We start from the raw sequence: 26,619 nt of genomic DNA, 5'->3' as shown, positions 1-26,619 counted from the left end.
CTGGCAACCGAGAACTACAGTGAAGGATGACTTTTCGTTTCCTGTAGTGCGTATAGATACCGTACTGGTCCCTGTTCTCTCGACAGTACGGTTTACAGGGATATCAAAGGTAAGGGGGACCTCGTCCATGTTGGTGATGTGCTCTGGTCGGATTTTCTGTTCATTGATCTTGTTCTTGCAGTAGGTATGGAAAATGGCCAGCTTTTCTTCGTAATCCTTTGGCAGTTGCTGTGACATAGTGGTTCTTGTGCGGATAGAGAGATTCCGCCTTTTCATGAAACGGAAGCACCAAGAGGGACCTCCTCGAAAGTCGTTGATCTCCATGTCGCGTGCGATCGCTGTTGCTTTGAGTCGAATAGAGACAGTAGAGACGCTTCTACCTGCGGTTCTCTGTTCAATAACCCACTGTTCAATTTTGTCCTCCAACCGTGGCCATCTTGCTTTGTTTCCTCGGAAACTCAGTTTGGTCTTCTTTACCTGGCGCAGGGCATCTTCTTGCTTCCTCCACTTTCGTACCATTGATTCATTAATGTTGAATTCTCTCGCAGCTACTCTATTTCCATGCTCTACTGCATGACTGATAGCCTTCAGTTTGAAATCCGCTTCGTAAGCATGTCTCTTAACAGGAGCCATTTTTGGGGCAGCGGGTATACCGTAGAAAATGAACGAATGAATGCGCACACCTCCTGACTAAGATGGCCGTAATGCCCAATCCAAGCAGTGCAGCTTCGTGAGCATTACGGCCATCTTAGTCAGGAGGTGTGCGCATTCATTCGTTCATTTTCTACGGTATACCCGCTGCCCCAAAAATGGCTCCTGTTAAGAGACATGCTTACGAAGAGGATTTCAAACTCATCGCTATCAGTCACGCAGTAGAACAACCTGAGAGAGGTTTACGGTACGTCAGTTTACGGTAAGAGACCGGGTGGCTTTTTCCACGAATCTCCATCCCTATTGATCTGTGACTCCATGCGCGCCCATCTGACAGATACTGTTAAAGCCCAAGTGAAGAAAACGAATTTGGTGCTTGCCATCATGTCAACAGGTCATATATAAGGCGCACCGGATTATAAGGCGCACGGTCGATTTTGTGAGAAAATTTAGGCTTTTACGTGCGCCTCATAGTCCGAAAAATACGGTATGCTATGACCCGAGAGCCTAGCAATAGCACTATATAGTTAAATGATGTACTTGCTCTTGGAAATGCTCATACTAAACAAATGCAGTCTTTTTGGAGCGCCATTAAAGGGTCCAGATTTGTTCAAATGTAGTAATGTTCAAAAACTGACATAAAGGCCTGCAGAAATACTACGTAACATACAGCGCTGCTGAGCGTCATGCCCCAATAGATTTAAGCTATTGCAGCACCACCAAAATTGGAATGTATTCTGATAATAAATTGAATGATGGAAGTAAAAACTTGTAGAATGAACGTGACATACTACTTTACAGACTGCAGCACAAGCCATCACTAAAACCACTGATGTGATCCAAATATTTACATAGCTGCAGTTCAGCGTCTGGGGTATTTTTCCCACAATGATAGAACCAAACCCAACAAGGTTAAAAAGAGCAAGATTTGTTTTGAGGCTCCAGGCCGGAAGTGTTGATTTTTATATTTTATCTATCCACATAATGGAATATGTCATTTCAAGCTGTAAACCATCCATTAATTCACCTTCACCAAGTACCACAGTGACGAAAACCTGAGCATGACAAAGCACAGGTAAAGATTTGTTTCCATCTTGCAGCCCCAAATGTAATTGGACTTTTTCTGGTGCCCAAAACAATCTCTTCCTGTGATGAAATGTCATGTTATCACAGCACATCCCATAGGAATTCCATGGAATGTGCAATGGAAAGACCGTCTGGGAACCATAGTCTGTTCTAATTCGTCAACTTCCTAGCAGGTGAGCAGATCCTAAATCTTGTCATTCACCATTCATTTAAATCCTCTCTTTCCCAACCCCAACAATACAATGATGCACAAGCAAACCAAATGACCAGTAAATCAATGAAAACTTAGTGTTATTAAACCCAGGACTCTGCATTCACTTAATCTAATCTTCCACAGTACACAACATGGAAATGCAATTATTTTAGTAAATATAAACTTCTAAATACCTTTTCTCATCAGCAGTATATAGCAGTCTTGTGACCATCAGTGTCTGGTTAGAGCTTGGAGGAGGGGTTTTCATTCTACTCTGACTGTCCTATGAAGCTGCATGATCCCTGACTCTGTCTGGACAGTGCTGATTGGCCCTGTGCTGATCACATGCACCCTCAAGGAAAAAAAAACAACTCTCTAGCAATACACAACAAACTGCGCATGGGCAGAGTCCCCCCCCAAGGCTCTTTTCTATCAGCAGATGCATTGGGGACAGTGGAAGAAGGGGAGGATCAGAGAAGACAGGATGGAACAGTCTTCATACACAATGCAGAGGATTAATCCCTTAGGCTGGATTCACACCAATGCAGTTTTAGTGCTTTTGCATATTGCAGATTTGCACTACAGTCCATTTAACATGGTTTCCTATAGAATGCGTTCTTGTAGTGCAAATCTGAAAAATGCAAAAAGCACTAAAGAGGCATAGGTGTGAATCCAGCCTTAGGTTCCACAAGGAGTATAACAAGCATGTTTTACTGCATATACAGCCCGATTTTACTGTTTGGGTTTAGTAACACTTTAAAGCAATTGCAAATCCCTCAAAAATGATATAAAACCTTTAGTTTCAAGTGAAAAGCACAGAAAAGTGGAATATTTGACATTTATGTAATCTGGCTGTCAGAAAAACTAAAATCATATTCAACCAGGTCAGTCTGTAAATATCCAACATTGCAGGAGTGATCTGACTGTCAGACTTCTCGCAGCCATATTTATCTATTTTATTCAATTTATTTATATAGCACCGTCAATTTAAACAGCGCTTAACATATAGTATACAATCACAACAGTTGCTGACCTGAAGAAGCCTACAATTCACATTCGTACATACATACATACATATACAAGGGTCAACTTAGAAAGAAGCCAATTAAAAGCGGAGTTCCACCCATCGCTGCAAAAATTAAAAGCCAGCAGCTGCACATACTGCTATTGATCCTGCCAGTGCAGTCCCCTTACTGAAGAACTCCATGAACATTTTATTTCTACCCATGCAGTGGGGTTGTGCCCACACTAACATATAAACCGCTCAATTTGTCTAGGGGCGCAAAAAAGGCTGTACTTGGCAGATCCTCCAGAAAACCGAACTCCCCCACGTCCAACGGTGGATTGTTCCTGCCATTCTCATGTCCAGAGCCAGTCTATGGGCATAACAACATCAGGAACAGTCCATTTACAAGACTGCTAGTGTGCAGGGGGCAGGAGTGGTGGGGACCGGTCTTGAGCTCAGCGGATCGGCGGAGCATCTCTCGGCTCTGAGATCACCTAGACAAAAACAAGCAGGTAACCAACACAGTGCGTGTGTTAATCATGCAGGCTGTGCCAGATTTCACTACAGTGGAATGGTAAAACGTTATGGGGTGTGGCTATCAGCATCATTACTGCAGATTCAACACTGTGTAGTTTGACTATCAGCACTTAAGGATAAACAACCACCCATGTCCACTGCTTTCTTAATGGAGAGAACTGCATCTGTTGCTGAAAGACACCCACTGTGAGCTGTAATGTCTGGGAAAAGGGGGCATGTGAAGTACAGGTAGGGAGAATTGGCTCATTCAGGGGTTTTATTTGAACTTTCATACAGGACTTCTAAATGTATTTAAATTACAGACTCGTAATTTACAATGCATATAAAACAACGAAACACAAATATTAAAAAGTAGTGAAATAAAGAAGAAGGATGCACGTTAGCACTACAAATTTCAAACTTCTAACATACCTTTCACAAGACACCAATGCCCCGTACACACGATAAGATTTTCCGACGGAAAATGTTTGATAGGAGCTTGTCGGAAATTCAACCGTGTGTAGGCTCCATCAGACATTTTCCATCGGCATTTCCGTTACACCGGCAAAAAAAAAATCAATTATCGTAAATTCCGATCGTGTGTACACAATTCCGATACAAAGTTCCACGCATGCTCAGAATCAAGCAGAAGAGCACCACTGGCTATTAAACTTTATTTTTCTCGGCTCGTCGTACGTGTTTGTACATCACCGCGTTCTTGACGTTCGGAATTTCCGACCAACTTTGTGTGACCGTGTGTATAAAAGACAAGTTTGAGCCAACATTAGTCGGAAAAAAACATGGATTTTGTTGTCGGAAAATCCTATCATGTGTACAGGGCATAAGAGCATCACCTTAGTAGAGTATTGTGAGGCAAATTTTTCTAACAAATCAGTGATGTTATAAACGATATCTCTTTTGTCAAAAAGCAAAAACAAGCTGCGATCAATATACACGGATTTTCTGTATATCTGTAAGCAGCTTCATAAGACATACTACATTTTGAATAGAAAGAGAACCCACTCATAAACCTCTTCATAAAAAGTTACATTCAGCAATACACCATCCGAAACCATAACATTGCACAAAAAAATAAATAAATAAAGGAGCAAAGTCAGATCCACTAAGGGTTTAATTGGGATTTGTCATTTGGCTTCTGTAACCTCTAAATATATTTGCTGCGTTTTAAATTTTTTGCAACTATCCTTAAGAAAAACAATTTCATGTTTTGCCATCAACATGTGATTAAAAAGGTCATAAGGCAATCAAAAAAAAAAAAAAAATGGGTTAAGCAGGAAAATATAAAGCCACAAAATGTTAGATGGATTGTTCAGTTGGATCTTTACTGAATACAAAAGTGTTATGCAGCCCATAGATTATTCGATTTGGTTTCCCTCCTCCACAAACATCACTCGATTCTCCCATCACGGTCAGTGTTTATAGAGGAATGGCTCTCACAGCACTACTGTGTTCTGCTGGCAGGAGGGGCACGGGAGCCTTCCCCGCCAGCAGGACACAGCGATTACTGCTAGCAGCTATAGCCCTTGGAAGTAATCGCATGTAAAAAATCAGGCTGGATGTATCAAAGATGATTGATGGCTCGACTCAGGTACAATCAGCCTACCCATACATGGATCGAAGCTCGGACGGTCCTTGTTGAACCTGACGGATCTCGAGCAACGTATGGCCGGCTTTAATTGAAGTGAAATCCAAGATTTAGTCAGGGACTAGCATCAAAAATATACCAGGTACGAAGGAAAAGACTTAGTCTCATTAAGATCACCAGGTCATCTCTGTGAAGGTTACAATCAAACCACATAGTATCTAGAAATTAAAGACAACCTGTTGGTATTTTCTTTTATTGCTGAACTGAAACTCTCAGAGAAAGGATACATATGTGACTAATACTGTATATAACATGCCACCCATATTGAACCATATCTAGTATTACACTTTACTTGTGACTCAGTATCTTTATCTATACAACAAGCAAAACTTCTATCACAAGAACTGCAAACATCGAAGAGCAGGCATTTTCCTAAAACATCCTTCTGTAAAATCAGTCATTAATATTTAGCAAAAGCCTAGGCTTAAAAGACATTGGAACTTTAAAGAACTTTCAGTGAACTTTGACATACTGCTGAGTACTTAATGGAAATGAAGAAATATTTACCTAGCACATCAGGCTATCTGAACAGATTGCAGCTCCCAGCATGCAGACAAGTCTGACTCTGGAGTAAAGGCAGCAGGCAGCTGAACACAGCTCTCATGCAAGTGGACTCGCAAAAGAAAAGCCACTGGAGATTGAATGGGAAACTTAATGAACCAGACCCCACCCAAGCACTAACATAGCTGGAAACAGAGGAGGAGGAATTGAACATATGCAGAAGGGAAACATTCAACCCATCTCTTTCACTAACATCCAATGAATTTAAAAGAAAAAAAAAGAAAAAAAAAGAAAAGGGCAAGAGGAAAGTACTTCAACATGACAATATTTTTCCTTTTGGATTAATGATAATAGGGGATATCATATTTGTCTGCTTCAGCTTTTCAAAACTTCTCTCACCGAATCAACCTCTGCAAAATTGGTACCTTTTGATCCATATAGGCTATTGATAACATGGATACGATTAGTGAAACCTTCAATCAGGTAGGTAAGATGCACAGAAGGAATACCAAGCATTGGCTTTAAAAGAAAACTGTTGCAAAGTTTGATTCTAAATTATTATAAAATAAAGAGTCATCTCTTACCAACAATCAAGTACAGTTCTACAGTAATGAAATGCCAGGCTTTAGATATTTATAAGTCACTGCTGCAAGTTAAAGAAACTTCACTTGTTAATAGAAAAAACTATTTGGACTTTCCTTAAAATATGTTTCCTTAATTTAAATAACCACTTGTCATCCAGGGCAAATTTTGACATTTCTCACATACATGCCAAAATCAACAACATTTTTGCTAGAAGATTACTTAAAACCCCCAAACCTATTATCTGAAAGCAAAGGCCCTGAAGAAAAAAATTGCAACAGCCACCATTTTTAATGTCAAACAATACTGGAGCAGCCAATTTATCAAACGCAAATTTTTAGGAAAAGAGACACAAATTAATTTTAGTGCACACAAACAATATAAAACTAAAATGTTAGGTCATGTATAAAAGCTGATGTTGTATTGAATAAATAGGTACCAAACATGTCAAGATTAAAAATGGCACACTCCTGCAAAACGGCAACAAACTTCAGTACCCTAAAATTATCCACGGACAAAGCTTTAAAAGCCTTTACAAATTAGCAGTTTGGAGTTAAATGTGAACTATGGCGCTAGAATTATTGCTCCCACTCGGACGTTCATTGGAAGCACATGTGTAGTGCAATTAACATTTACATATGCATGCGGGACCTACACTCGTGTTTGCACTTGTGCGCAAGCACGGGGGGACGAAGGCGTTTTAGGGCTCATTTGCACTTGCTTCAACCTTAACACAATAAGAGCATCTACCTCTTCAAAATGGTTTGATATGTTTTTTGATGCATCAGTAATGTAAATAGTTTTTTTTAAGGCTTTATTGAAGTTGAGCAACTGTCGTGTGTGTTAATTTTCTATTGGTTTTAAAAGGGCTCAGTATTACCCAAGCTCCTGGCATTCATCGATTGCTCCAGTGGGGACTAAACTTGTCTATAACAAGAAAAATGATCTTAGAAGGGGCCTTATTATGTGCAAATAAATAATGCTTACATACAGAGCGTTTTTTAAAGCCTATCTTAATATTGGAGATGTGTTCATTGAGGTGAACCTGAAGAGGACGATTAGTCTGGCCTACATATTGCAGGCCACAAAGGCACTGCAACATATAAACCGCCCCCACTGTGGCACAAGTGATAAATGGTTTTATCACATGTTGTCCCTTGTGTGCTAGTGGAGGTAAAGGTTGTGGTCCGTCTATGAGCACATGCACTCAAAGAGCATACCCTGCATCTTTTTCACTGGTAAAACCCTGTTAACTGGTTAAAAAAAAAAAAAAGTAATTTTTCAATGGGTTGGTTAAAAACGTTTGGGGCTACTCGATTTCTCAAAGAAGGGGCCCCCTTAAACACAACACAAGGTTTGTCAGGCAATACCTTATTCAGGACCCCATCATTGCTGACAATATGCCAATGCCTATAAACCAAATTGTTTAATACTTTTCTGTTGTAGAGAGTAAGTAGTCACAAAGGAGACTCCAGAGGAAAAGGCCTCATTCACGCCTGGCTCTCTCTTTACAAGTAGTTCACCTCTACTCATATCTCATATCATTGTTTCCAATGTCTCGAGAAGGAACTCCCTCGAATATCCCTTTTCCAGAAATCTATTGGTTAAAACTTCAGTCTGCACCAAAAACTAACTTTGGTCAGAGCAGTTCATTTTAAGTCTGATATACTGGCTCTTTGGGACTGACTTTAACCAAGGATGGTAGTGAAAACTGTCTATAGGAATAAACAAATTTCTATCCGTACATTTAAAAAATGTAGATGTAACCAACCTGTCTCCCCTAATCGAAATTTTGAGGTCCAGTAAATTCATTTCAATTTGACTCATCTCACAATTCAAATGTATGCCTCTTTGATTAACATTAAGGGATGACATGAACTCCTGCAAGTCTTGGTGCTTGCCATCCCATAGGATGTCATCTATGTACCTTGTCCACAGAACTAAACTGATATATATGTAGTAAAGGGGGACACTCATACGCCCTGCATGACGTAACACCTGTCCAATTAAGATCAGGCTCTTGGGCTCTACCTTTAGCCCCCTGTCTGGTCCATTCTTTGAGGAGGGATGAGAAAACTCTGGGTCCAGTGAGGATAATCGGTTATTGTAACTACGGTCCGTCACAAAGAGAACAGAGATATATGTATATACATGCAGTAATCCTCCCCCCTCTATAGGTACCATTAGGTAAGGTGGATCTGGAGAAAGTGGTCTTTTGGCATCTCCTTTCATTTTTTTTGTAATTCCTTTATTTATTTTCCAAAATGAAACAATTTCACATACCATAAAGAAAACTGACAGTAATTAAGATAAGAAACAGAGACAGGAAGTGGATATAGTGTGGCGTAATAACAGCATCATCAAATGTCAAACAGCAGATACCAAATCCCGGGGCTATGCACCCAGTAATATGCATAAGTGGTTATGACTATGTATTATGGCTAGCAGTGCACCGCCCCGGGGGGAACCATCCGACCGTTACCCTAGCAACCTCCTACCGCCAGTTGAGTCACCAGGACTATACTGTAGTAGACTTACTGATATCTGTCACAGAGAACCGTCCCACAACCAGCTAGGCCCAGCCGTGTGGCGCAACTGATAAGTTATGAAAAGTAGGATATTCAAAGTATCTGGATGGGCCGGCCTAAGGCAGGGGGCGAGTCGGATAAAGGAAAAGGGAACAAAGGGAGTGGAAAAGCAGGACGGTAGGGATGGGAGAGAAAAACAGAGAAGTAGAGCAAAGCAAAGTGGAGTGGTGGTGCCTCCTGATCAGAGGACGATTTACACTACAAAGACTAATCAGGTAGAGCAACCTCGCGGAGGTAGGCTTCCGTGTAGATGTAGTGTTGCCATGGTCGCCATGTCTCCCAGAAGGTCTCCTCCCCCCCACGCAGAGTGGCAGTAAGATCTTCCATGTTTCTGATTTCATTCACCTTGGCATACCACAGGGATTTAGTTGGCGGAATCTCCGATCTCCAGCACAAGGGAATGCATGCCTTGGCGGCGTTCAAGAGATGAATGGTAAGAGAAGCTTTGTACTTCTTTATGGATCGCTTAGAGAGGTGCAGTAGACAAGCCGCGGGGTCTCCCTCCAGGGCAACACCAGTCAGGTGCTCGATCGTGCGTGCCACCTCCGCCCAGTAGGGTTTAATTTTGGGGCAGTCCCAAAAAATGTGCAGCATCGTCCCCTCCCCCACATTGCATCGCCAACATAGACTGGGGACCTGCGGGAAGAAACGGTGTAGAGAGGTGGGCACCCTATACCAACGGGTCAAAATTTTATAGCAGGATTCCTGGACCCTAGTGGCAATAGAGGACTTCTGGGCGAAGTAAAGGATCTTCTCTCGCTGTGAGCCATTAAATTGGACGCCTAAGTCCAGCTCCCATTTAGTGAGAAAAGGGGGGATGAACCCTTCAGCCGAAGAGATCAGTGAGGAGTAAATCAGAGATAAACAATGGCGAGTCGGTTCCCTGCGGTAGCAGATGCGCTCCAGCTCCGTGAGCGGGCGCGATATGCCAGGCGTCCTTGCACATCTGCGCAGGAAATTGCGGAGTTGGAGACTGCTCCAGAAGTCCAATGGGGGGTCTAAGGTGGACAGCCTTGTTTCTAGTGCAAGTTTGCCGTCCGGATCCAAGAAGTCGTAAAAATGAGACCGCCCCGTTGATGCCAACCGCCCAAAGGCGGGGTTCAGCCTGCCAGGCGGAAAGTCAGGATTACCCAAAATTGGCACCATGGGGGAAGGCATCGGGGAGATAGAGGAATGTCGGAGGGCGTCCCTGATCACCCGTAGGGTACTGCCTAGCGTAGGATGGTCATTTAAGTCCTTCGGTAACGGGGTAGCGACCCACGGCCAGCACCTGGCCATACCCTCAGAATCTTATAGTTCCATCGCCACCCACTGCTTGGCCTCCGCATGGCAGTACCAGTCGACCAGTCTAGTAAGGTGGGCCGCCCTGTAATACGCCTTGATGTCTGGGAGACCGACTCCTCCCCTGTGCTTAGCCATATGGAGGATCTGCAGTCTGATACGTGGTTTTTGATGGGACCAAATGAAGTCACGAAACAGCGAGTCAACTCGCTTGAAGAAAGACGGAGGGAGACGGATGGGGAGGGCTTGTAACAAATATAATATCCTAGGCAATACGGTCATCTTAATGGCGTTGCAGCTGCCGAACCAGGTTAAAGTGAGAGAAAGCCATTGGTGAAGATTGGATTTGAGTCGGAGAAGGAGTGGAGCAAAGTTCGCCTGGTACAAGTTAGAGGGATCCGCACTGATGTCGACACCCAAGTAATGAATAGTATCGGTCGCCCAGCGCAGCTGATGGGCCGCGCGCAAGCGGCCGACAATGGCCTTGTCTACGGTAATGTTCAGGAGGGACGATTTAGTCAAATTAATCGAAAACAGAGAGGGCTCCGTAGTACTGCAGGGACTGGAGAAGGTTGGGGAGTGAAGTCAGAGGATCTGTTAGGAAAAAGATTAGGTCATCCGCGAAAGCGGCCACCTTGTGGGATCCAGAGGATTTATGAAAACCCGCAATGCCAGGGTCTTCCCGAATCCTGCACAGAAGGGGTTCCAGCGAGAGTATAAAAATCAGCGGGGACAGGGGACAACCCTGTCGAGTGCCGTTACGGATGCCAAAGAAACCGGACCTCGTTCCATTCACTTTGACCGCAGCCGTGGGATGAGAGTAGAGGGAAAGGATCCACCCAAGCATCGAGGGACGAAGACCTATGTGTTCCAGGGTGGCCTGTATAAATGACCAATCCACGCGGTCAAAAGCCTTCTCCGCGTCAGTGGACAGCAGGAGAAGGGGTCGTGCCGAAGACCTGGCCGCGTGGACTAGATTCACCACCCGAATGGTGTTATCCCGGGGCTCCCGATGTGGGACAAAACCCGCTTGGTCCCTGTGAATCAGAGCCGATATATGTGGGAGCAGTCTATTGGCCAATATCTTGGCGAACAATTTAAGGTCGGTGTTCAGGAGGGCTATTGGGCGGTAACTAACGCACTGAAGTGGATCCTTGCCCTCTTTAGGAATGAGGGATATGTAGGCTCGCAGTGTGTCTATCGGAAAGGAATTACCATCCGTAATCGAGTTGAGAGCCGAGAACAACGGATGTGAAAGCGTCTCAAAAAATGTTTTATAGTAGGTTGGGGTGAAGCCGTCAGGGCCAGGGGCCTTCTTCGGCTTTGAGCTAGCTAGCGCAGCCCCCAACTCCGCGGTCGTGATAGGCTCCTCCAGTTCCACCTGAACCTCAGCCGAGAGTGAGGGCATGCCGGACGTGGCCACATAGGACTGTGGGGTAAACCCACCTGCGAAGTCGGAAGCAGCCGAATGTGGCCTGTCCAAATTGTAAAGGCCTTCAAAAAACGAACGGAACTCCGATGCTATGCCAGAAGATGTGGTCGCTTTTTGGCCAGTAGAAGTCAGGATATGAGGAATGTAAGTTTTAGTGCGGGGACCTCGCAGAGCCCTAGCTAGCATGGTGCCGGGTTTATTGCTGAATTCGTACATCGAACGGTGAGCCCAGGCCAATTTTTGCTTTGTTTTATGGAACATAAGTAAGCGAAGCTCTTCGCGTGCTTTAAGAAGTTCCTGATAGGTGGACCGCGCAAGACTGGCTTTGTGGGCACATTCTAAAGAGCGAATCAGGGCAAGTAGCTCATCTACACGACGTGTCCTCTCCCGTTTTAATCGAGCCCCTATTCGGATTAAGGTGCCCCTTACCACCGTCTCGTGAGCCTCCCACACCGTCAGGGGGTTGGCAACTGAGGCCACGTTTACAGAGAAGTACTCCCGTATCGAGGCCAAGACCTCTGCGTGGATCTCCTCCGTTTGCAACAGGGCCTCGTTTAGTCTCCACGACGGGGGGGTCTGAGTTACAGGGCCCAACTGAAGTGTCAGATGGATCGGAGCATGGTCCGAGAAGGAGATAACATAGATGGCAGTCGAAACTACCCGAGGTAAATCCTTGTGGGATAGCAACAAGTAGTCCAACCGCGTGTAAGAGTGATGAACTTGGGAAAAATAGGAATAATCTCGGTCCTGCGGATGTAGTAAACGCCAGGGATCCACCAAGCGTAGGGTATGTAGATCCGCTTTCATCCGCTTAAGACGGGCGTATGAGAGATGGGAGGCGCCACGAGAAGCATCCAGTAAAGGGTCCATAGCAAAATTGAGGTCACCCCCAAAGATGAGTATACCCTCCGAAAACTAACAGTTGGGGCAGCAACTTCCGTAGAAATTGCGGATGGTCGACATTAGGGAAATAGACATTGGCGAAAGTGACCTGCACATCGCACACCCTTCCCTTCAGAAGGAGGAAACGGCCCTGGGAGTCTACCCGCTGTGCCTCATAAACCCACGGTAGCGACTTGGCCAGGAGGATGCTAACCCCCTTGGACTTGGAGATAGGCGATATGCTGTGGTATGCCGTCGGGAAGGCCCCGTTCGTCAATTTCGGAATACGCTCACCATGGAAATGCGTTTCCTGTAGGAAGGCAACGCGAGTTCTACTTTTGCGCAAGCTAGTTAGGAGCTGCGAGTGCTTTTCCGGGACGTTAAGGCCACGCGCTTTGAGGGAGGTGACCTTCAGGAGACCCATAGTGCCGTCAAATGAGGCAGCGACCGCTATGTAACGGGCAAAAAGAATGGCACGACCTCGCCAAAGACCTCACCAAGAGGCACCACCACCTAGGGGAGGGGGAGTAGAGGAAGAGAGGGAGGGAAGGAGAGAGGTAAGGAGGGGGGGTAAGAGGGGAAAGGGAGGGAGGGGTAGAAAGGAAAAGGAAGGATGGGGAAAGCTGATTACTAAGTGCTATAGCTCAATAAACCCCCGCTAAGCACCGGCAGTGCCCAAGCAGGGAGTCGCCCTAATTGGGGGTGGACAACAGAACTAATGTAGCTACAGACTAAACAACGATATAACAGATAAATATAAGCAAATGCAAAAAACATGTCAGGAGATGCACAGGATGAGAGCAACGAGAACCATATGAGAAACAGTAAGATAAAGAGAGGACATGTGTGCCAACATTTTATCCAACTAAACAAAAGGAGAGAACCGTGGTGACTGAGATTTAGTGCCCGTTTGGCATCTCCTTTTAAAGGACAGCGTTGACCTGCACTAGATTATCTGCGTAATCAAACATCAGTTTGGGACACACCCATACATACGAGCAACATGCATTTTATGTTGCTTTTCAAGCATATCCATTATTGATTAAATATTTCAGAAACACCAGTATGCCATCAAATTTTTGCTCTTCACCCCTGATGAAAGTTATGCGATACCAGCAGAAACTAGAAACGCGTCGGGTATGGGTTACAAGAGAAGAGTATTTTAATCATTTATTGGTTGGCTTATCATATTTATCCATGTATTTGTATATTTGTAGATATGCCATAGAGACATTGGCAGTATATGGGTCTCTTTGGTTTCATTTTGTACTTGCTCTGTAATTGTCAATAAAGTATTTACATGTTTTAATTGTTGTTTGGTGTTGGTGGTCATTGAAAATCCCACTCCAATAGGGGGACCTCTCTTTTCCCTGAAACTGTGGTATATCGTGGGCATAGATGACATCCTCCTCCCATTTGGCCATAAAAAGGTCCGCCAGGCTAGGGATGTATTTTGCTCCCATAGCCACCCCCACATCTTGTCTAAAAAAAAAGTCAAACCAAAAATAATTATGGGAGGAAGCATACGCCAATAGATCCATTAAGAACAACACCTGACTTTGTGACAGTCTAGAATCTCTATCCAAAAAGCTTTTTACAGCCTCCAGACCTAAACTATGTGGAATTATGGTATATAAGGATGTAACATCCCCAGTAACAATCCACATTCCAGGTTTCAATTGGACTTCAGAAAGTAACTTGATAACATGCCTTGAATCTTTAACATACGAGGGCATTCTCTGGACTAGAGGTTGTAAATAAAAATCAATGTATCTGCCCACCCGGGATGTTATTGAATCTATGCCACTAACAATATGGCGTTCCGGGGGGCAGACAGGATTTTTATGAATTTTTGGCAAGTAGTAGATGGTAGGGGTGCGTGGAGCACTGGGTACTAAATATAGGCCCTCCTTTTTGTCAAGGAGGGCCTTCCTTCCAGGGGATCTAAATCGCTAAGAATGATCTCCCTAAAAACTTGCATTGAAGGTGCCAATACCCCAGGGGGGTTAAACAAAGCAGCATTGGATGACCTAGAATGTACAAATTTTGCGTCTACCAATGCATTATTTCCAATGGGGTTGTTAGTCATATAGAGTTTGATATTCAGTTTCCTGACAAATTTGTGGACGTCCATGCAAGTCTGAAATTATCAAGACTCTTAGGTGGGACAAATTTAAGACTTTCATCTAGGATTGCTTTTTCTGAATCAGTTAAAACTTTGGAACAGAGATTAAATATTCCTCTACTGGCTACATTTTTGGTCTTTTTTGCTGCTTGTAACCAATCCCCACCCCCCGACGACTCCTTTTTCTCCCTGCCTTTTAATGCCTTGTCTGGTATGCCCATTTGGGGCCAAAAACCCTTGAGGGGATGGATTACCATTGGGGGCCAGATAGGAAGAGGTAGGGTTGGCCCCTCCCTTAGGGTGATAATACTGAGAATTATCAAAAAATAACACCCTCAGGGCCATCCCTATCTGCAAGTGGAAAAAACAGTTTGATGTGGGGATATTGGACTCCCATTCAGGTTCAACTCCTGAATATCCCAAAAGGGGTGACTGTTGCCCAAACGCTCCACTGCGTCTTTGTCTCCACACATCTTGATGGTCCACATTATATCATCGACCCAGTTGGTTATAATGATAGCCCCATCCTCTACCTCTAAATGGGGGACCTCTACCATTTGATGTTGGTCCCAGATGATATGGTCTTTGATCATAGACAGGGGTCTGTATAGGTCTAGGGGGACCAGAGGGTCACAATTGTCCCCGAGAGGAAGAGCCCCCCCAGGTAACCCCATTGCCTCTATGGGGAGATTGATGGGGTAATTATTGCCTCCATTTCTCTGTGGCTTATTATTGGGTACACCCTGCCTAGCAGGGTTAGATACAGGAGGCTGTGCAGATTGTTGACCTGCACCCCTCCCCCTGATGTGGAAATTTCCATATCGTTCTGCTTAGCTTGCTCCTCCAGGAGGTTTTTTTTGCCAATCAAAAACATTGCCATGGTAATCAGATTCCTGGAAAAGGGATATTCAGGAGAGTGCCTTAGAGACATTGTAAACAATTAATGATATGAGTAGAGATTAACTACTTGTAGAGAGAGCCACACATGAATGAGGCCATTTCCGCGAGTACCCTTTGTGACTACTTACTCTGTACAACAGAAAAGTATTAAACAAATAGTTCATAGGCATTGGTATATTGTCAGCAAAGATGGGGTCCTGAATAAGGTATTGCCTGACAAACCTTGTGTTGTGTTTAAAGTGGTTGTAAACCCTTAAAACCAACTTTGACCTACAGGTAAGCCTAGATTAAGGCTTACCTGTAAGTCCAAGAAATATCTCCTAAACCTACACGGTTTAGGAGATATTTGCAGAAAGACAGGCACCGCTGTCTATGGCACATGCGCCCTAGACAGCGGCGCGCAGGCGCACTGAGCACTCCGCCAATGGCGATATGCCGCGAGTGGTGACTCCCATGCGCATGTGCGGAGTGACGTCATCGCGGCTTCACCGAATGACAGCGGCGGAGCAGTGAGACCCACCGAGAAGATGGATGCGCCGGACTACAGGGGACAGCGGGGATTTTGTTGGCTCCTGTGTCAGGTAAGTGACACATAATGGACTACTATGTGATGCATAGTAGTCTATTATGCTTTACCTTTGCAGGGAATGAAAGAGGAAGTAAAATCATCAGGGTTTACTTCCTCTTTAAGATGGCCCCTTCTTTGAGAAATCAAGTAGCCCCAAACATTTTTAACCAATCCATTGAAATATTACATTTTTTTTAACCAGTTAACAGGGTTTTACCAGTGAAAAAGATGCAGGGTATGTCCTTTGAGTGCATGTCCTCATAGACGGACCACAACCTTTACCTCCACTAGCACACAGACAACATGCGATAAAACCATTTATCACTTGTGCCACAGTGGGGGTGGTTTATATGTTGCAGTGCCCTTGTGGCCTGCAATATGTAGGCCAGACTAAACGTCCTCTTCAGGTTCACCTCAATGAACACATCTCCAATATTAAGATGGGCTTTAAAAACCACTCTGGTATCCAAGCATTATTTATTTGCACAGAACAAAGGACTCTAAGACCATTTTTCTTGGTATAAACAAGTTTAGTGCCCACTGGAGGGCTATCTTATTGGTGAGGGACATATCTAAACTTGAAATGGCTTGGATTTATAGGCTCAAACCCTATGTAATAGATGGGTTGAACATCGACACTGATGTGAATGCTTTTATTGATAACTCATAATAAGCCTGAATGTAAACTCGTTCTGAGACACCAGTATATGGCATAAGGGTTTTCCCCCTTTTTATTTCCCTTTTTTTCTTTCTATTGTATTATACATTTTATGGGTATAAAATATAATTATATAAATTCACACAATATTTTCACTTAATATTTTTATTTCACCATTATAATGAGATGGAGTTTTGCATGCTCTAGCAAGCTTTTTCGCTAGTGTCCCCATGAATAAGTCCTATGACGAAACATGTCGGGGGCGTGGCTATCTGGCAACTATTGACTGAACCAACTCTGCAAACAAGGCGGAAGTGTGTTTGCCTCTAACACGAGGAACAGGACTGGAGAGAGAGTGTCACTGAGAGTCTGGCTGTAGGGTACCATACAGCAGGAGGAGGGGTGAGAGATATCACTGACACTGCTAACTGTGACCAGTATCCACTGTAACCACCAATGCCTTAGAGTAAAGTTTTGCTGATGTGAAGTATTGCAGTGACTTTGAAGTGCTTGTTACAAGTTTTTTACATGTGAGTGCATTACCGAGTGGCTTTTAAGTGTGCTATTAAAGATATTTTATAGTATTACACCATGGGAAGCCTCTGTTTTTCTTTTTGAGGAACTTGGGGAGATAAACCTATTGGAATCTGCAAAGAGGAACTAATACTCTCTGAATACTGTGTGCCGGACATCTGTGATCCTCAATTAAGTAATTTAATACGCTTGTTGAGCCTGGTGCGAGAGTGCTAGGCAATCCATCTGGTGAGTGCTCCATCTATAGGGGGGGTCACTGTTGGTGTGGTGAAGGATTTTCATCCTTTGGGGACTCTGATAAGAAAGCACACAGGAGAAGGGTGTGCTGATTTTCTATTTATCACCACTTGTCGCTCTTCTTGGGACACTTCTATTGAGGACTTGTTTTCTTGCTTTTTTATAGAAAAATTTGTTTTTTTATATAAAAAATTGCTTTTTCTTTTTTTATGTTAAAAACACATATGAAGTTGTGGTATACACATTTGCATATTTTTTTGAATACACTGTGTTGCTTAAGGGATATGCACATATTTCAACTTGCTATTTAATAGTTTTTACTTTTGCATATACTTATTGAGTGAATTAAAGCGGAGGTCCACCCTAAAATGGACCTCCGCTCATCGGAATCCCCCCCCCCCCTCCGGCGCCACAATCGGCACCTTTCAGGGGGGAGGGGGGTGCAGTTACCTGGATAATCCAGGTAACTGCACCCACTTCTGGGCTAGCTCTCTGCGGAACAGGGCGTACGTTACGCCCCCGCTCCGCAAGCGCCCGCCCCCTTCAGCAAGTGCCCCGCTGCCTGCTGGGAAACACACAGCTCCCAGAGGCAGCGGGAACCGTCCGGATTGCGCCGCGCGGCTCGCGCATGCGCAGTAGGGAACCGGGAAATGAAGCCGAAAGGCTCCATTTCCTGATTCCCATACCCAAGATGGAAGCGGGACCCGGCAGCCGAGCGAGCGATCGGCTTCGGGTGCCGACATCGCGGGCGCGCTGGACAGGTAAGTGTCACTATTTAAAAGTCAGCAGCTGCAGTATTTGTAGCTGCTGGCTTTTAAAAAAAAAAAAAAAAAAAACGCGGAGTCCCGGTGGACTCCCGCTTTAAGGTCATTTGATATTTGATTTATATGCTTGGTGTTTTCGCATATATATATATATATTATATATATATATATATATATATATATATATATATATATATATATATATATATATATATATATATATATATATATATATATATATATATATATATATATATATATATATATTTTTTTTTTTTTTGTTTGAGATAAATCGAACAAGGGTTGGAGAGTCCCTTCTGTACACTGTCATCAGATACTTTTGGAAGTTTACAGGGGGACTGATCTTACCCATTTAGCGCCACAAGGTGATAGTAATTTGACACAGTGAAGGTGTGAGGTTATATTTTCCTTCTGATTGATTGATATATATACAAGTGGCAGCTGGGGGAGGGTGGGTGCTGGCGCAGTGTTGACACACGTAGGTGGCGGTATTTGAGGTGTGTATAGTTTGTGGTATACATTTTATGGGTATAAAAATATAATTATATAAATTCACACAATATTTTCACTTAATATTTTTATTTCACCATTATAATGAGATGGAGTTTTGCATGCTCTAGCAAGCTTTTTCGCTAGTGTCCCATGATGTAAAGTAGCTGATAAACTCTATGGTCTATAAATACAAACCCTGTCTCCTGCAGTGTACAATTAAGATTTCCGGTTTTCTATATGGTTTATTAGGCGAAACATCATAACATAGAAAAGCTTAGGGGTGGGCAACGAGCAACAAAAATGCCAAAACAGGCCCGCATAACAAAACAGAGTAAATAAAGGGAAGCTGCTAGCATCAGAAGAGGTGAACATCAAACTTTAGGAACGTGTGAATATAAGACCAGTTGGCACCCCTGCAAATCTGGCAAACCATTGCCCAATGCCAAAAAGCCCAGGAGGCATTCACAAAAAACTTAGCTGAGTGTGCCTTACTAGGTCCTCTATCATTCTGACTATAACGCTGTCTACAGATAATTCTGTAGCATCTGTTGGTCCGTGGGGTGAGAGAGTCCGCCGGGGGAACAGACTGGGCAAGGACCATGTCCGCTAGAAAACCAGCTAAAGACCCGTGGCCTCAGAGAACAGTGAGAGGCCAGGTCATGTGTCCTACCCCCGCCATCTTGTCCTCTACTGCCAGTACTTACAGCACCTGCTTACACTTCCAACATGGGCATACTGCCCGGTACTTTACAGATTCTGGCTTGCTTGACTACGCTTTTTCCCATTTACCTTTTAATTTTTATTAATAAACAAGTGGGATTTGATTGTACTTCTGTCTGTCTGTTTCATGGTTCCTGTCAGTCAGCAAACACAATATGTGTAAAAATGTACTTGTGCCATCCACAAAGTTATCTGATTAAGTGTCCAAATCAAAATAATCAAAAAAAAATAAAAAATAAAATAACAATTTAAATAAAATTTGAGGTAAAAACAGATAAAATTTCCATAACAGCTTGAGCATGATACGTCACTTTCACCGTTTGTAATGCAGCTGGAACGCCACCAGCATCTCCAACACATGGTTGTGTTAAGCTGTTATGGAGGTTTTATCTGTTTTTACCTCAATTTTTGATTCAATTTCGACATACTTTACCATGGAAGCCCTTTTCTTCTTTTAAATCCTTGGTATCCACTCGAATTGATGCTGTGGTTATGATTATTTCTACGTCAGGATTTCCAACAAGCGTTTATTAGTACCCGGAATAGGTTTCTTGGGATCCTGATTGAACATCTGTCCATACCGGAGCTGTAGCTGTGAGGTTTTTCCACTGGCATTATTCACAAGCGTATATGACTACTTGTAATGGGTGTCATCGGATTCTGGCGAGTAGGATGTGTGGCTGGTAATGGTGGTGGAAGATCTACTCCTTTGCTGTTCGCCAAGAATTTGAAGAGCCACATGCACATTTTGATTTTTGATTTGGACACTACAAATACATTTTTACACATATATAGTGTTTGCTGACGTTGGTCTATGCACTTTGAGCACTTGTACTTTGTTTTTTGATAGAGCGTGGTTCTAATTAATTAACTTTAAAATTAATTTATTTTATTTTTTTACTTATAAATTTACGAGTTGCTCCTAGTAATAATTTTACCATGATTTTTTTATATATTTTTTGCCATTTGCGCAGGTTTGGTGGTGGGGGTTTATACTTCCACACAAACACACTTTTTTCATAGAGCGTTAAGTATTAGATCCACGGTAGCTATAGATCCAGGGATTTTAGTTTTTGCATTGACTTCCACTTTAACTTCCAGTATTTGCTCCCTTTTGTCCAATTAAACATGCCACCAAAAGTGTTATATCTATTTGAAAAAAAGCAAACAGTGTCCACTGGTCATGTCAGAAATTCAGAACTGTCCTGTGCACACTTCCTGTGTTAACTCAGAGTCTATAAATTCCTCCTATTTGCTTATCATTGACTACACAATAGTTAGTGTGTGTTGTGAAGATGAGAAAAGTGGTATGGTTTGAGTAGTTTAGCTAAAGAAAAACGGGGTAGATATTACACTATTCCATTCACAAAAATGCTCCCACGTCTAAATGACAGAGCACACCAACAGCCACTGATTTATGTGGAAAAGGCTTTAGAAATTTTGAATGTAATACCTTTTCAGCTTGTGCAATAGTGAAGGCCCACATCACTTTTTTTCTTTTCCCCTGGAGCACAGCCCAGGTTGGGGACAGGGCTAAACAAGAGCTGATCACTTACCTTGTGATGTCACCTCAGCTTCAAGCCCTTCATCCAGACAGTGCACAGCAGAGAGGAGAGGTCAGTCAAAGATCTGATCCACCCAAAGGAGTTGGTGGACAGATCAGACCCTTAACTGACAGTTCCAATTCACTTTGCACAGCCTGGGGGGAGGGCCTGAAAAAGCTGAGGTGACATTGCAGGACATGTGACCTGCTCCGGCTTAGCTCAACCCCCAACCTGGGCCGTAGTAACCAGTTAGAGACTTTCTTCAAAGTAAGCCCTGTGTAGAGATTACTTATTTACATAGTAGAGGAGCATGTGTAGCGTGGTGGCCAAAGTGCAAGGGCTCTATGAGCTCGCAGATGATTGCCACCACACTATTAGTGACTGTAGGCTACAATCGTAACTTATTCATGAATTAAGATCTGTAGAGCTCAAAGGGCACAGACACATTATACTAATAAGGGAACTTATTTTTTTAGTTTAGTGACACTTCAGCCACGTTGCCTGTTAGGATAGAGGAATCTGTTTTTGTTTTTTGTTTTTTTTTAATACAGCCTACCAGCTCCATGGATTTAGGTTAAAGTGGATGTAAATCCGATTCATGAAAGTTTACCTGGGCATATATATATCTGTAGCGTTTTCTTATCTCTCTCCAAAGACCCGAGTTCCATATCGGTCTGTTGCACCGTAGCTCTGTTATCAGCTTGATAATGTCACACGTTCTCCAAAACGGGAGATAGAAGCGTGTGTTGGTATAAATAGATTAGCAGTCAGCTTGCCCTCTAAGAGCAAAGCTGTGCACATTCCTTTCTTCCTCTACCTACGAGGAGAGGGTGTGTGTCTTTTCTCCATTCGGCTGTCTCGGCTGTATGCCAATAATCCACTCCCAGTGCTAACCAGGAAGAGAAAAACATCACGCAGAGCACTTTCTACAGGATATATGCAGATGAAGACAGCAGATTTACATGTAAAACTTATGTAGAGATTTGTTTCACCTGAGGCTGTTCTCTTTACTGGGTATATGGAGGGTTTACATCCACTAACTATTGACATCACTGTTTGAGCAGCTGATGACTACACATGCACAGAGCAATCTAGTGGTAGACTCATTCCACCCACAACTCATGTTTCAGTGTTTATTACATTTCTGCAACAGCAGTATCAAGATTTGTGTGATCTTTTGATTCTTAAGGCCTGTACACACACACACACAATACAAAAATCAGACGGAAAAATTTGTAGGACTTTCGGATCGCTAGTATGGTGTTTTCAACACCCAATTTTGCTTTTTCATCAGAGAAGAGCAGGATGTGCAGACTAACATCTTTGTCGGATCTAAACTCAACGTCAGATTTTCAATTCATTAGTATGGTTTTCATAACAAAAAAAAATTATAATAGCAAGACTACGCATGCTCAGAAACTAAAAGGAATACATACAAAACTATTCAGCACATTATATCACTGACGTTGTATTCTGTCCTACGAAACTTTTTGTATGGCGAGTAACCTCTTCACTTTCAACACGAGATTAGCATGCCACAAAAAAAAAAAAAGTTCGGTCTTCCGCAAATCTAAGCGTGTGTACAAAGCTTTAATGTGTTCCTGTTACTTATGTGTAGCAGCAACAGTGTGAACACCCCTAGGTTAAAAATCCAGGGTAGGAATGCAAAATACCAAAAACTATGACAGAAATATTTTACTACTGTAGTCCCCATGGAAAAAAGTTAGCAGGAAACTCCGCACAACTGGCTACCACAATGTTAGGGTGTACCACCCCTTTAGAATATTAAACTTCAGCCTATAGCGTTACCGCGATGTGTTTAGAGGAATTATTTAATAAGTTAGCACACACAGCATGCTTTTTAAAATTTTTGCAGGTGCAAGCTTTGGTCCTGTCTACACTGTAAATAGGATCACACATTTATCCTCCGATATCCCTTCAGGAACAGCCAAGGTGAAGGAAGAGTCACATTGACATTATTTGGGTCTCATTTGTAGCGGTCATACCATGGCTATAATAAAAACAGCAAACATGACAACCAGAATACTTAAATAATAAAGTCTGTTGCAAAGGTCAATGGTCTGTATAATGCTGTGATGAGAGAAAATAGAACCTTAGGCCCCTTTCACACTGACGATCCGTTCAGGCCCGCCTGTCAGTTTTTCAGGCGGACCTGAACGGGTGCTCCATAGAGCTCTATGGAGCGTCGGATGTCAGCGGTGACATGTCCGCTGACATCCGACCCGCTCCGATCCGAAAAAGTGTGACGGAGGAAAAAGCTATTTTTCCATCCGTCTGTGGATCGGATCGGATGACGACGGGCACTGCGGTCCGTCGTCATCCGATCTCCCATAGGGGAGAGCGGTGCTGTGACAGGTCCGTCCCTGCGCAGTGTGCAGAGACGGAGCTGTCATCTCCCTGCTCAGCGGGGATCGGCGGAGTGATCCCCGCTGAGCAAACGGACATCCACGGGGCGGATCAGAACTGATCCGCCCCGTGTGAAAGGACCCTAAAACAAAAAAATAACAGTAACATTGGAAAAAATGTAGAGAAACAAAGTAAGCAGCAAGATGTACTTGAATATTTCTGACAGTGAAAGAATAACTTTCCTTCATGTCACATGTATGCATTTATGCCACAAGGGGATTACCACTACTTACAAACGTTTACAAAAAAAAAAAAAAAAAACACAACTCACCTTATGAATCCAGGTTGTAGTGATGGGATGGACTGCAATGTCACTCACATGAGATTGAATATCTAGGAAAAAAAAAGAAAAGAAATGAACAGAGGAACATATAAAGTTATGAAAAAGCATATATAGGCTGGTTTTACAGAAAAGGAAATTGTGTGAAGGCATGACAAAGATTTGTTGAATTTTTCATTAATATTTTAACGAGAGAACAGGAACAAAAAAATTTTTTATAAAATATACATATACATATACACATATACACACATATATATATATATATATATATATATATATATATATATAGTTTTAGGCAACTCATACCATTTTGAAGTGATTGGTTGTTTTTTTCCCCATTTATTGTGCTTTGATGGATATCAGATGACTTTTAAGAAGAAGAGTTTTTAACACCCCTCAAACGCCTGCCATTAATGCCAGTGTGAACTTGGCCTCAGGGTCCATGCACACTAGCTTAACCACTTACAGACCGGACCATTTTGCTGGTCAAAGATCAGACCACTTTTTGCGATTCGGCACTGCGTCGCTTTACCTGACAATTGCGCGGTCGTGCGACATGGCTCCCAAACAAAATTGACGTCCTTTTTTACCACAAATAGAGCTTTCTTTTGGTGGTATTTGATCACCCCTGCGGTTTTTATTTTTTGCGCTTTAAACAAAAATAGAGCGACAATTTTGAAAAAAAAACTAAATTTTTTTACTTTTTGTTATAATAAATTTCCCCCAAAAATATATAAAAAAACATTTTTTTCCCTCAGTTTAGGCCGATACGTATTCTTCTACATATTTTTGGTTAAAAAAAAAAAAAAAAAAATAAAATAAAAAAAAAAAAAAAAAAAAATCGCAATAAGCGATTGATTGGTTTGCGCAAAAGTTATAGCATTTACAAAATAGGGATAGTTTTATAGCATTTTTATTAATAATTTTATTAGTTTTTTTTTTACTAGTAATGGCGGCGATCAGCAATTTTTATTGTGACTGCGACATTGTGGGGGACACATCGGACATTTTTGACACATTTTTGGGACCATTGTCATTTATACAGTAATCACTGCTATATAAATGCAGTGATTCTTGTGTAAATGACACTGGCAGTGAAGGGGTTAACCAGTGGGTGGCAGTGTAGGGGTTAAGTGTTCCTAGGGGTGTGTTACTAACTGTGGGGGGGTTGGGCTTTCATTTAGTGAACACTGATCTCTGCTCCAATCACATGGAGCAGAGATCAGCGTCACTAGTTGCTAGGCAGAATGGAGAAATGCTGTTTACACTGCATTTCCTCCATTCAGCCGTCCCGTGAGACGATCGCGGGTATGCCCGCGGCGATCGAGTCCGCGGGTCCCGCGACCGGACTCACAGGGGTCCCGACCAGCGCCGCGGCGCGAGCCCGATGGCAGGGAGGCATTGAAGATTGGACGTACCTGTACGCCAATATGCCTGCCCGTGCCATTCTATCGACGTACATCGGCGTGCGCTGGTCGGGAACCAGTTAAAGAATGCTGGTTCTACAGGAGTTTTATGTTTTGCCTGTAGTTACAGCTCAATGTTTTCCTATGTGTCCATGTACATTAGGATGTCTAGAGGCGTATTTTAAAACTCAGAGTTTAGAGTAAAAAAAAAAAAAAAAAAAAAAAACACAACACACACACCACACCCTTCTGCGGTTCCGTTTTTGATTTGAGCTTGCCGGCATAAATAAAAATGCTAAAAAACACTCCTAACATTCCTAATGCCTGTACAAAAATGTTCTATATGAGCGTTTATTTTTATTTTTTTTGTTCTGCCAATGGAACTGGCCTTTAAGCACAGTGTGCATGAGACTAAAACTACTATTTTACTAAATATCTTTGCTGCGGTGTTTCATGCCCATAAAAGAATTAGCACTTTTTCACAAAACATATACTGAAACAGCTATGCCATACAATAAAGCTTACATCCATGCTGCAAGATTTTCTATTTTTATAGACAGTCACATGTAAAAGAAATTACACCCCAAGGCAATTGTTGACTTTTTCCAAATAAACAGGCAAATAATAGATCTTCATAAAAACAAACTACAGATATAGGTGATATACACGCCTTTTCAAAAAAAGACCAATGATATTGTACCATGCACAAACGATAGCCTTGGTCTCATAAGCAGATATTGCCCTCTTTAGCCAAAATGACTAATGATATTCATTTCGAATAACTGCCCACCATTCTCTGATATTAACTACGAAATATTTTACCCCTCCTGCATGCAAAAATCCTTCAGTTGCAAGATAATTGTGGGTGTCTTTGCATGAAGCACCTGTTTCAAAATCCCCCTACAAAATTTCAATGTGCATCAAATCAGGGCTTTGAATAGGGCAGACTACAATGCTCTACTTCATTTTAAGCAATTTCTTGGTGGATTTGCAAATGTGATTGAGATAGCTTGTTGAAATTTCCATTTCAGGTCAAACTTAAGACAGTTTGCCTCACATCCTTACCAAGCACACTGTGACACTATTGACAATTCAGTTGCACAGGCCCTGAAGCAGCAGAGAAGCCCCAAATCATAACATTCCCACCATCACGCTTCACAGTTATGAGGTTCTTCTCCTGAAACGCTGTCTTCAGTTTGCTCCAAACAGGTCTATTGATAATATGACCAAACTCTGTCATTGATTCATCAGTCCACAGAACATTGCTCAAGGCCTGGTCCTTCCCTATATGTTCAATGGCAAATTGTAATCTTGCTCTAATGTTGGTTAGAAAAAATGCTTTTCTGGCACACCTCACATGCAGAGGAAATTGGTGCAATTTCTGTTGCAAAAGATACCTACAGATAACCTTCATTTAAATGTTGGGGTTTTGTATACTTTGAGTGTCAAATTATCAGCTCTTGGATTGAATTTGCCAAACAAGTCAGATCTTAAACAAAAAATAGCAGTCATTTGAAATCTACACCATCTGAAGAATTATTTTCCTTATAGTAATG

At 42.6% G+C, this 26,619-nt stretch overlaps 1 protein-coding gene across 14 annotated transcripts in view; it reads right to left on the bottom strand.

Moving 5' to 3' along the window:
- Window positions 1-26,619, bottom strand: part of EPB41L2 (erythrocyte membrane protein band 4.1 like 2) — a 351,078-nt gene that overhangs the window by 242,006 nt on the left and 82,453 nt on the right. For 13 of the 14 annotated variants that reach the window (XM_077486872.1, XM_077486875.1, XM_077486879.1 and 10 more), the window contains exon 2: window positions 23,646-23,707. The gene's annotated coding sequence lies outside the window, so the exon portion shown is untranslated. Of the gene's footprint in view, window positions 1-5,625; window positions 5,772-23,645; window positions 23,708-26,619 lie in introns of those variants that run through there. The other variant, XM_077486871.1, reaches the window with a different exon arrangement.

The sequence above is a fragment of the Lithobates pipiens genome, unplaced genomic scaffold (genome assembly GCF_037356315.1).
Source record: "Lithobates pipiens isolate NorthernLeopardFrog02 unplaced genomic scaffold, aLitPip1_a1.2 Scaffold_18, whole genome shotgun sequence".
In the NCBI taxonomy this organism is placed as follows: Eukaryota; Metazoa; Chordata; class Amphibia; order Anura; family Ranidae; genus Lithobates; species Lithobates pipiens.
Note: the sequence above shows the minus strand (reverse complement) of the source record. Positions and strands in the feature narration are given on the sequence as shown.